The sequence below is a fragment of the Cucurbita moschata genome, unplaced genomic scaffold, assembly GCF_002738365.1.
Source record: "Cucurbita moschata cultivar Rifu unplaced genomic scaffold, Cmos_1.0 Cmo_Scf00023, whole genome shotgun sequence".
NCBI classification, from domain to species: domain Eukaryota; kingdom Viridiplantae; phylum Streptophyta; class Magnoliopsida; order Cucurbitales; family Cucurbitaceae; genus Cucurbita; species Cucurbita moschata.
The window spans coordinates 360837-372607 of NW_019268539.1; the positions used below are offsets into that span (position 1 = coordinate 360837).

The window sequence follows — 11771 nt, forward strand, 5'->3', positions numbered from 1 at the left end:
ATAGCCATAGTGAAATGTGGTCGAACTAATTAGATAGCGATTATGCTATGGTGAAAGGAAGATGGCCTAGTTAAAAGTGACTATTCAAGGGTAAACATTGAAAGATAGTCATTTGAGGGGTAACTTGGTGGTCCTTCATTAAAGGTGAGAATTGTTGGTGTGTGACCAAAATTCTACATTCCATAAGAAAGAGGAAGATCATAGTAAAATAAGTAGGTGAAACAAAAAGTAAACCATAAAGACTTGTGCCCAAAAAAAAAAAAATAATATGGTATCATTATGGTGGCATCTGAAAGGTTCGATGTCTATAACATATATCTTCAATAAAATGTTGAAGGTTATTTTTGGACCTTAAATCGAGTAAAGTAACATAGGATTAAGTAATATGTAATACTCTAATTTTTAGATAAATAAAAAAAAATAAAATAACAACATAGGACATTTTGCCCCTACTTTTACCCGAGGGGTCTAGTTGTTTGGGCTCTAAGAAGAAAGAGAAAGAAAAGAAAGAGAGGGAGAGAGTAAGGAGAAAGGAGAAGAAGTTAGGGTTTGAGAGAGAGGAAGAGCAGAGAAGACAAAATGTAGTTGGAGATCGAATCCAAGGCAAGAAACTTCGAAGCAATAGTTCTCTCGGTACTGGAAAAGGAGTTTGGGGGGTGGATCCACTCATTCCGGCAAGAAAATCCAAGAACGAACAAAGTAAGGTTCCGAACTTCTTGTTTCGATTTTATCTAGATCTGAGGAGTTTCTTGAGCGTTAAATCTGTAGTTTTTGAGGTGTGTAACTAAAATAAGATTCACACAGGTTTCTTGAAGTTTTTGGACAAAAATCGGAGTTTCAAGAAAAACGCGATTTTCGGTAAGAACTCGTGTTTTTTCCCAAATTCGAACTCAAATAATAAGACATGTGATTATCGAAAAAATACAAGAAAAATATATTGTAGAAATAGAATATGAGATTTACAATATTAGTGAAGAGAACTTGTTGATTCGGATTACGGATTGGAAGATATAAAAATCGGAAGAAAATGGATTGAAAACGCCAAAACTCACGTTTTTGGAAAAACGCAGGAGAGAGGAGGCATTGCCGCCATGTGTCGACCGACATACGGAAGAGCGCGACAGAACCGACGAGCGACACGTGGTGACTGTATGCTGGAGAAGCGCATCAGGCGTGCGGAACCGAGGCAGCCTGAGTCCGAACCATGCAAACCGAACCGATCTAGCCGCTGGCCCACGACTGCGTGGGAAGTCGCGCGTGGACACGCGCGCGTAATACACCTCCAGAGCGCGTCAGCGTGCGTGAGTGACCTTTTTCCCTTCGTTTGACCTCCGTTTGCTTGATTTTCGCCCCGATTTCAACTCTGATCTTATTTTTATGTGAATTAGGACCTATAAAGGAAATTCCATAATTTTTGGAACCTTTTCCGGCAAATAATTCAAGCTTGGGAAGGCACGCGTCAACTATGTAAGTAGCCATTTGGATTCTCACGAGCAGTACTTGTAGGAATCGCTTGGAATAAACATGCATGCTATCGTACCCATAAACTTAGCTAGCCGAATCTAGCATATTAGTATGGAAACCATGAAAATGAAATAAATAAGGAAACCTATGGCTTCTAGATATGAATGATTATGTAACCGGTTTAGATTGAGATTCTGATAATGTATGTATGTATGCATGAGGAGGATGGGAAACTTGTGAAATCTGTGCTCCGAGTGAAGATGGACGTTATCTTCCCATTGAGCATGTTTGTTAATATTGCATGAACTGTTGCGTGTTAACTCCTATGCATGATGGTTGCTTGTGTTATCTTTCTTGATGAATAGGAAGAAATTGTGAGCTTAGATTAGGGTGCTTGTGACTAAGTAGGCTAGATGAGACCCCAAATTGGGGGACCTCTAGAATACTGTGCATTTAGACCCGCGAAATGATTACCGGCAGAACTAGAGCCCAAAATTCGAAACCTTATAGGTTTGTGAGACCTTGCACGAGAATCCTAGAGATGCATGAATCCAAGTCTAAGCCACCAAGTTCCACCCTAGAAAGAATAGTAGGTCACCACGTTAACTGTAGGTAGCCGGCTAGAGTTGAGCAATGTGGATAGTGTCATCAGAACCTCTACTTCCCTCTCTACTCTGATACCGTACTGTCGAGATAGAGCTCCAATACGGAGATCGTTGAGCTTGGCAGATTCGGATAGGGAAGTGTGACAGGTGCCCAGACCTAGTGGTGATAGCTAAAGGGTCTGCTGAACAGAACTCTTGGGCCATAGAAACCCGACCTTGAGTGGGGGACGTGGAGCCACGTAGGATGACTTAGTAGCTGACCGGCACACAGGGGGTCTCACCCCAAATTTAGTGGATGTATGATCCCGTGTGATGAGGGTTGTCAACTAACCTCCACGGAGGATGTTCAGAGAGAGTCACGTATTCAGATCCAGTCATACGATCCCCTCAGATTTACTTATGAGGTCGCGCCTCACCTCAGGACACTGACCATTTCACTGCATAAGAGGGGCAAGCCTCCAAAAGATACAGAAAAGAGAGTTTTAGCGTGATTAGCACTCACTAGAACCTAGAGATAAGACCGTGTATACCTACTAAGATAAGGATGTGAAAAGAGCCTACAAGTAGGTTGATTACTAGGCATATTTTTATACTCACCCCTTTCTCCCCTTTTTTTTTTAGGTACCAGTCGATGCAAGGAGGTGTTCGAGAGCTGCACTGTCACAGAGAGGTGTCGTTCCGGAGCGTCAGTCCCTTGTCGGTCTTTTAGAGTCTTTTGTATTTCATTTTATATTTGTAATTACTTTTGTAATAATTTGAAACAAATCTTTTCCCTATTTCGTTTTAATTAAATGGTATTTTTATCTTTTACTCTACTTTTCTTTTCTTTTTATTTGTTTTCGATTTCGTCTTTTTAGTCACGATTCGGTTTTTCGAAGCCTCGAAAATTGGGTCGTGACATAATAATACTAATTATTGTTTACTTACACGATGATGAAGCCTAAAGGAATATGATGTCATTGTTTAAAGAGACTACATTTGTTATCGAAAAAAGAAGGTTGAACCAATAAGAGATAAAATTGGAACACTTGTTATTTTCAATACCCATTAATTAAAAAAGTGATTTCAGCTAAGGGAAAAGGCGTGTAGTGACTCTGATGGAAGGGACTATTTGTTATCACTAAGTTACCTAGACCATTCTCATAACTATTTGTAAACTCGGTACACTATTTATGATTTTTTTTTTAATTTGGTGTTATTGTGATTGATTTTAAAAGGTAACCGTACCAAATTTGACTGTTATATATTAAAATGTATGCATTTGCAACATACATATTGTTCATGTGCTTTAAAATGATATAAATATATATAGTAACAAACTTGAGTTTGTCTAGAATTATAGAAATTCGAGCTGTTTGAGAATAAATTAAATTCATCAAGATAAGCATCTACCATCCTTGAAGTGGTTAAAAGTTATTATTTAACATTTTAATTTTATTCAAGCTAGTAAGATTGAGATCATATTCTATTTAAATACAACTAAAGAGAATAGGTGGAAACCTTTTAAAGTTATTAAATTTATTATAAATAGATAATGTGAATTCATCTATAATTTCAAGGTTTCAAAGAAAGTCTTGCAACACATGTTTTGTAGAGCTTCATAGGGTTAGGCTTATAAACTTCAAGTGATGGATAATCAAAACAACCTGCAAAGCGGCGAGCACAATTCTCTCCCATGACTTTGACGAAAACGCAACAATTTAAGTCCACTTTCTTCTTTCTAATATTGAAGTAATTATTATAGAGTTGCACTTGACATTTCGTACTCTTCATTAGATTCAAACATGGTCTTAAATATGGAGCTCTACCTGCATCTAGCCACTGGTCCCATATCGGTGGATTGTAGTCATCATTTGCTTTTGTAAGTTGAACAAAAACTTGCAAATTTACTGCTAACAAAAGGACCACCAGTGCTCCAACTGTGCTAGTTTCTTTTGCCATGGTTGAATTGAAAACTATTTACCTTACAAAGTCCAGTACATTGACTATTTATAGAAACATTTCAATGAAGAACGAACATTGGTGTAATATAAATAACTTACATTCATATTTATTAAAGGAGTTATTCATTTTGGGTGTTGGGTAAACAAGATTTAATTCTACCCAGGTGAGAGATTAAAATTGAAACGACTTTAAGTCTGTAACCTCCTTGAGTGTTAAAATATTTGATCAATCCAACCTATGAAAACTTTATGAATTAGAATTTTTCTAAAATTATATTAGGTTAAATTTATTAAGTTAGTACAAATACAACAGGCATCTCTATCTATCCCAAGTAAAGCCTTAATCTATTAAAAAAACAAAACCTAATTGTAAATTTTTATTTATTTTCTAAAAGTAGGGGCAATGCTATAAATGTAAGATTCTAATTTTTTTAAAAATTGGAAATTGAAAATGAACAGAAAAATGAAAATTATTAAAAAGAAATTGAAATTAGAAACGGAAATCAAACAAAAAAAGTGTGAAGAACAAGAAATTTAGAAATTTTGTTAATTAAAAAAGTGTTAAAGACAATCAATAGCGACCCGATTAGACTGCAGGTAATGAGACGGAATAAGATAAACGCACAAGGTAACTCCCCATATATTTATATGAGTAGGTTAGAATGTGGGAGACTAGTTAACCTTTAATAGTAAACTTGAAAATTGTTAGGAACTTACTTGTATTAGAAAAGTTGGTTTATGTGGTCGTGTTTTAGGAGCATATGATATGGTGTGCTCAGATTACTATGCTGAGATTGTGTAGATGATCACAACCACCTTTGTGTAATAAACTTGTTGAAGAGAATATGGCTCCCCATAATATCAATGGGCACAAAAGTTGCTCCATGTCATATAATTGCAGTTTTTCTTTTTTTGTAGTGGACTAACGACTGTGCAGCGGTTATTCTAACCTACTGAATAATCATTTAAAACAGGTTGGAAATAAGTATTGTGAAAGTCAATTGCATTGAAAACATGTAGGCAAGAGAGATTACAATACTTGGTCGGGGGAGGTTTGATGAATACTTGGTCCACCTCTAGTACATTTTGATTTCGCCCAAGAGTCATACAATATAAATAAACTTAAGAAAGTAATACAATATGGAAGCAAGTAAAGGGGTTTGGCGTGTCATGGGCATGCACCATGGGCAACACGTCCAAGACAAGCATGACCATAACATCCTCTCCCACCTAAAGGGTTGATGTCCCTGTCAATTGTCCATGTTCAAAATTTTCAATATGGGTCCTGGCAGAGTTAAGATCTTTGGCGCGTTAGTAGCTAATTTATTTTTTAGGGAGGTTTTTCCATTTGACCAAGAATTCTCAAACACTCGTCTTCAGATTTTCCTAACTCTTTCAGCTAGGATAGTTTTGACTTCTTTGGTTTCCATCTGTTTGAGGTCGATTTGAGGTCTCGTGGCAATGTTGCGGTTGATATCAATTGGAATGAGGTGTTAAGGCTTCAGGTTGTTCACATGGATTACAAGATGAATTTTCATCCTTGTGGGCAGTGTTATCTTGTAAGATGTAGTCTCGACTTTTTAGAGGATTTCAAACGGTCCTTCATTTTTCTTGATGAGTCTATGGTCTTTTCAGCTTCAAAATCGAATCTGTTCATACTTGAGTTTGATGAGTACTTGATCTCCAGCTCACAACTTGAAGGAACGACACTTTTTATTCGCCTACTTTTTCATATGTTTAGAAGCTTTCTCGAAAGAAGCTTGAGTTATGTCTGTTGTTTGCTTCCATTCTTTCGTGAAGTTCTAGGGTTGCAGGTTCTTCACTACATACGGTTGGTCAATAATGTGGGACAAGGATGGTTGTCATCCACTTACAATTTCAAAAGAATTCTTACCTATAGAGGAGCTTATCTGGTAGTTGAAGCAGAATTGGGCGACATCAAGTAACTGTGCCCAATTTTTCTGATAGTAGTCGACAAAGTGTCGCAAGTACTCTTCTAGCAAGCAGTTGAATCTCTCAATTTGTTCATTTACCTTGGATGGTAGCTCGATAAGATGTTCAGGGTTTTCACCAAGAATCCAAACAACTTTGTCCAAAAGGCTCTTATAAATCGACAGTATCTATCACCAACAATACTAGTTTAAATGCCCCATAACTTCACCACGTGTCTGAAGAATAACTAGGTTGTCAGTTCAGCCAAGCATTGCTTGGGCGTGGGTACAAATGTGACATACTTCAAAAATCGGTCAAAGATAACCAAGATTGTTTCATGTTCTCCTACATTGTGAAGGTGTGATGAAATAAAGTGACACACTCCAAGGCCTCGTTTGTGCCAACAAGAGTTCGAGGGGTCACGAGACTTTGGTTTTCTCTACCTTATCTTGTTGGAAAATAAAGCATTTCTTGGTGTATTGCATGATTTCATCTCACATGTTCGGCCAAAAGTATCCCTTCTTTAGGAAAGTGGATAGTATCGTAACATTGTGGAGATATGTATAGGATCATTGTCCAAGCCAATTAGTATTACAATCATGCTCCTAATTTAACAATAATAATATAGCCGTCGTGAGATGTGGTTAAGCTAACCAAATAGTGATTATGCTCTAGTGAGAAGTAGTTTACCTAGTTAAAAGTGACAACTCGAGGGTAAATATTGAAAGATGACTATTAGAGAGGAGACTTCGTGATCCTTCATTCGAGGGGAGAATTGTTGGTGTGTGACCAAAGTTCTATATTGGATAAGAAAGGGGAGGATCACAGTAAAATAAGTAGTAGACATTATCTCCAATACTACGAGACATTTTCAGTGGATGAAACCAAAGGTAAAGTCATAAGAGCTTATGTCCAAAACAAACAATATTATATCATTGTGGAGACATGTGAAAGGTTAGTTGTCTTTAACATTTATCTTCAAAAAAAAAAAAAAAGAGAGAAAAGTAACTTAGGATTAAGTAATAATATTAATCATTGTTTACTTACACGAAGATGAAGTCCTAAAGGAATATAATGTCATTGTTTAAAGAGACTATATTTGTGACCGTATGAAAAAAGAAGGTGGAAAGAATAAGAGATAAAATTGGTATACTTTATTGGTTATTTTCAATACTTACTCTTAAAAGTTATTTTCAATACAAACTCTTAAAAACTAAGGGAAAAGGTTGGTAGAGACGGATAGAATGGACTATTTGTAGTCACGAGATTCTGTTGGCATGTTTTCTTTGTATTTCACATCCGTCTAATAATTCATTCTTAAGTTACCTAAACTTTTCTTATAACTATTTTATTTACGATTTTTTTTTTTTAATTTGGTGTTCTTGTGATTGATTTTAAAGGATACGTGTGCAAAGTTTGATTGTCATATGTGAAAATATATGAATTTGGGACATTAATGTTTTTATTCTTCTGCCTTAAAATGAAATATATACAGTAATGAACTCGAGTCGTTTAGAATTGTAGAAATTCAAGCATTTAATCATGTTTGAAAATTCATTAAATTCACAAAGATAAGCCTATACAATTCTCAAGTGATTAAAAGTCATTATTTAAGATTTTAATTTTATCCAAAGTAAGATTGAGGTCATATTCTATTTAATACAACTAAAGACCATGTGAGTGACCCTACTTTCTGCTTGGTTGGAAGACTTGTCTTATGTATGATAACACGTGCCTAGTGGCCCTTGCACGTGTCATGTATATTGATAGGATGTACTATGATGACCTAGTATGTTATAATTATGTGATTTGTTATGATGTTATGATATTTTATGATGATGCATTATGTTATGATTTGATGTATTATGTTATGATGATGTGATGTATTAAGATGCTATGATATGTTATGATGATGATGCATAATGATATGGTAACATGAGATGTATGATAATGATATGACATAGTATAATGATATCTCATGTTACAATAATGTGCATGTATGAGATGCCATATTGCATTATGGTAATGAAGAGTTTTCTAATACACAACCACTAAACGATGTTATGAATGATGTATGTATGAAACTTATACATACATGTTACCTAAGGTAATATGTGAAGGATGTGTCGGGTTGTGCCACATGAATTATGTTGGTTTCATAATCATGCAACCTAGAGGATGTGGAAGAGGACGTCAAGAAATGGGACAACCCCCTATTAGAAGACGAGGTGGAGGTAGAGAGAGCCTATCTCGTGAAGGCTCCATAACTCGAACAGGCGCAGTTGCGCCACAGTAGCACCGACGGTTGGAATAGACCCCACAAAGAACGTGATGTGGAAATCATTCCAGACCAAGATGTAAACAATGATAGCCATTCAGCAAGCCAACAACTCGCAATCTACATGAGAGGCGAGATATTTACGAAATTTCAAGCCGTATGACCCACATACCTTAAATTCCAAAGTTAACCAAACTACCGTCCAACCATTGAGAGTAAGAATAAGATTTACCCTTACCTCAAACTCACCGTGACATACCTTTGTTTCATATCCAAAAATATTTGTTTTCTTTGTTTCCACAAACTAAGTTAACACTAAATAATGTATTCAAAATGGAACATTTAATGTTGCACATCCTTTTGAAGCACCCTCGAGAAAACCACAACTATTTTGTCTTCTGAAATTTTTTTTCTTCCGTCTATGAGAATTTTTCTTTCCAACAAATATATGGTGCAAGAAAACATTTTTGCTAGACAAGAGAAAGATTATGGTATATAAGTGGTGAATACTATCTTTAGTATGAGATATTTTTTATGAAATTAAAAGACTAAGTCAATCATATAATATGAATATGGATAATTTTAGTGTCCCTAAAAAGTGGGATCAAAATTGTGCCACTAACTCATCAATCTCACTATACGGGTGACATAGATTATAGTGACTCATGGTTGAATTAATTAGATAGGGAGTATGTTCTAATAAAGGGAATTGACTCATTAAAAGTGATTACTCCATGATAAACACAATTGAATTTTGAGGATAGATTTGGTGGTCTTTCGTTCAATAGAAAAACTATTAGACAGCGACAAAAGTCCATCATTTGATTGGTAAACGAAAAAATCATGGGTATATAAGTTGGGAATAATATGTCCATAAATATGAGGTTATTTGGATGATTCAAAAAATAAAATAAAGAGTGCTTAGAGCTAAAATGGACGATATCATACCATTGTTGAAATATGTAGAGGGTTATTTGTCCCTACCAATTGGTATTATAATCATGCTCCTAAATTAACCGTAATGATATAGCCATAGTGAGATGTGGTCGAGCTAATTCGATAGTGACTATGCTATGGTGAAAGGAAGATGCCCTAGTTAAATGTGACTAATCGAGGGTAAACATTGAAAGATGTCTATTTGAAGGGAAGTTTGGTGGTCCATCGTTCAAGATGAGAATTGTTGGTGTGTGACCAAACTTTTACATTGGATAAGAGAGGGGATGATCATAGTAATATAAGTGATATACATTGTCTCCAATAGTACGAGAAATTTTGAGTGGGTGAAACAAAAAGTTAAGTTATAAGGACTTATGCCCAAAAAATAATAATAATATCGAACCATTGTGGAGGCATGTGAAAGGTTCTTTGTCTCTAACATATATCTTCGATAAAATGTTGAATATTATTTTTAGACCTTAAATGAAGTAATATAAAGTAGGATTAGGTAATAAATGAATTATTGTTTACTTGCATGAGACTGTGATAGGAGGGGTTGTTTGTTGTTGTCATGAGAGAATGTCGACACGTTTTTATTTGTATTTCATAAAGTTATCTTGACCTTTCTTATATCTATTTACAAATTCGGTACATTATTCGTGAACTTTTCTTTGTTTGTCTTTTGATTTTAAAGAGTACCCGTATAAAGTTTGACTATTATATATGAAAATGTATGAGTTTGTGATATATATGTTTTTGTTCTTATGCTTTAAAACGACATAAACATATATATAGTAGCGAACTCGAATCAGTCTAGGGCCGTAGATGTAACAGTCCAAGCTTACCATTAACAGATATTGTCTTTTTTGGGCTTTCCCTTTCGGGACTTCCCCTCAAGATTTTTAAAACGCATATGATAGAGAGAGGTTTTCACACCCTTATAAACAATGTTACGTTCTCCTCCCCAATTTTTCACGCCTTTATAAACAATGCTACATTCTCCTCACTAACCGATGTGAGATCTCATGGTAAAAATTCGAGCGGTTTTATCATATTTGAAAGTTCATTAAATTTACCAATATAAGCATCTAAAGTGGTTAAACGTTGTTATTTAAGATTTTAATTTTATCTATAGTGAGTAAGATTGAGATCATACTCTATTTAAATACCATTCAAAACAAGAGATTAAATTAAAAAGTTAAAAGATAAACTTTTTAAGGTTATCAAGTTTATTATTAATAAATTATAAGAATTAATCTATAATTTAAAGATTACAGTGACATAGGTGGGATGGACGAAGAAAGCCTTGCAATACATCTTTTGTAAAGTTTCATAGGTTAGACTTATAAACTTCAAAAATTGGATAATTGAACCAACTCGCAAAATCAAGAGTCCAATTCTTTCCCATGACTTTGACGAAAACACAACAATTCAAGTCCAATTCCTCCTTACTAAGATTGAAGTTATTATAGAGCTGTATTGAAGTAATTATTATAGAGCTGCACTTGACATTTTGCACTTTTTATTAGATTCAAGCACGATCTTAAATAGTAAGCTCTATCTTCGTCTAGCCACCTATCCCATACCGGTGAATTGTAGTCATCATCTACCCTTGTAACTCGAAGAGAGCCTTGCAAATTTGCTACTAACAGGAGGACCACCATTGCTCCAAGTGTGCTAGTTTTTTATGCCATGGTTGAATTGAAAACAATTTACCTTATAAAGTCAAGTATAGTAGCTATTTATAGAAATATTTCATTCAAGAAAACGCAAGTGTAACATAAATAATTTACACGCATATTTATTAAAGGAGTTATTCATTTTGGGAGTTGGATAAAGAAGATTTAATTCTACCCTAGGAGAGAGGTTAAAATATAAATGTCAGTAAGTTTGTAACCTCCCTCTTACATTTTGCACTTTTTGTAATGCTTTAATATATAGGCGTATTAAAAAAAAATTAAATTATTTAAATAAATGAAAATTTTATAGGTTGGATTAGTTCATGTGTTTTTATAGGTTGGATTAGTTCATGTGTTTTTCTAAAATTAGATTGATAAAATCAAAGTAACTCAAATTTATTGGTAATTGTAAACGAATAGAAGAAATAATTCTAATGAAAATTCATGAATAAAATATATCCTCCTAAGAGAAGTTTGAGCTTAAATAGTTACTATTTAGTAGTTTGTGAGAACTTCTTGAGGACATTCCTTCATGAGAGATTGAGCCAATTCCTTCATGAGAGATTGAGCCAATATTAGAAAAGAAAAGGTAGCCAACATCGATTGAGGACATTCCTTCATGAGAGATTGAGCCAATATTAAAAATGAAAGGTAGTCAACATCGATTAAATTCACTAGAGTTTTAAATGGTAACTTTAAGATTTTATGGCAATTTCTTTCGTTACAATTTTAATATATAGCCAATGATTTTAGATGATTCTTGCTCCATTAGATTCGTCTCGATTAGTTTTATAGGTTTGGTTAAGGAATCATAAACAATCGTAGATGAGAACACACTCTTGATTTTGACGACAAAAACCGATAGGGAGAAGTTTTCATTCCGTATTTGAGAATTTCTCTCTTCAACAAATATAAGTGATGATATAAGGCCTTC

At 34.7% G+C, this 11771-nt stretch overlaps 1 long non-coding RNA gene across 1 annotated transcript; it reads left to right on the forward strand.

Annotated features, from left to right (window-relative positions):
* The first annotated feature begins 511 nt into the window (after positions 1–511).
* Positions 512–2850, forward strand: LOC111460305. Its single transcript, XR_002713415.1, has 5 exons — positions 512–699; positions 805–858; positions 1071–1301; positions 1389–1467; positions 2691–2850. It is a non-coding gene; the product is annotated as an uncharacterized LOC111460305 (long non-coding RNA).
* Positions 2851–11771: the final 8921 nt, after the last annotated feature.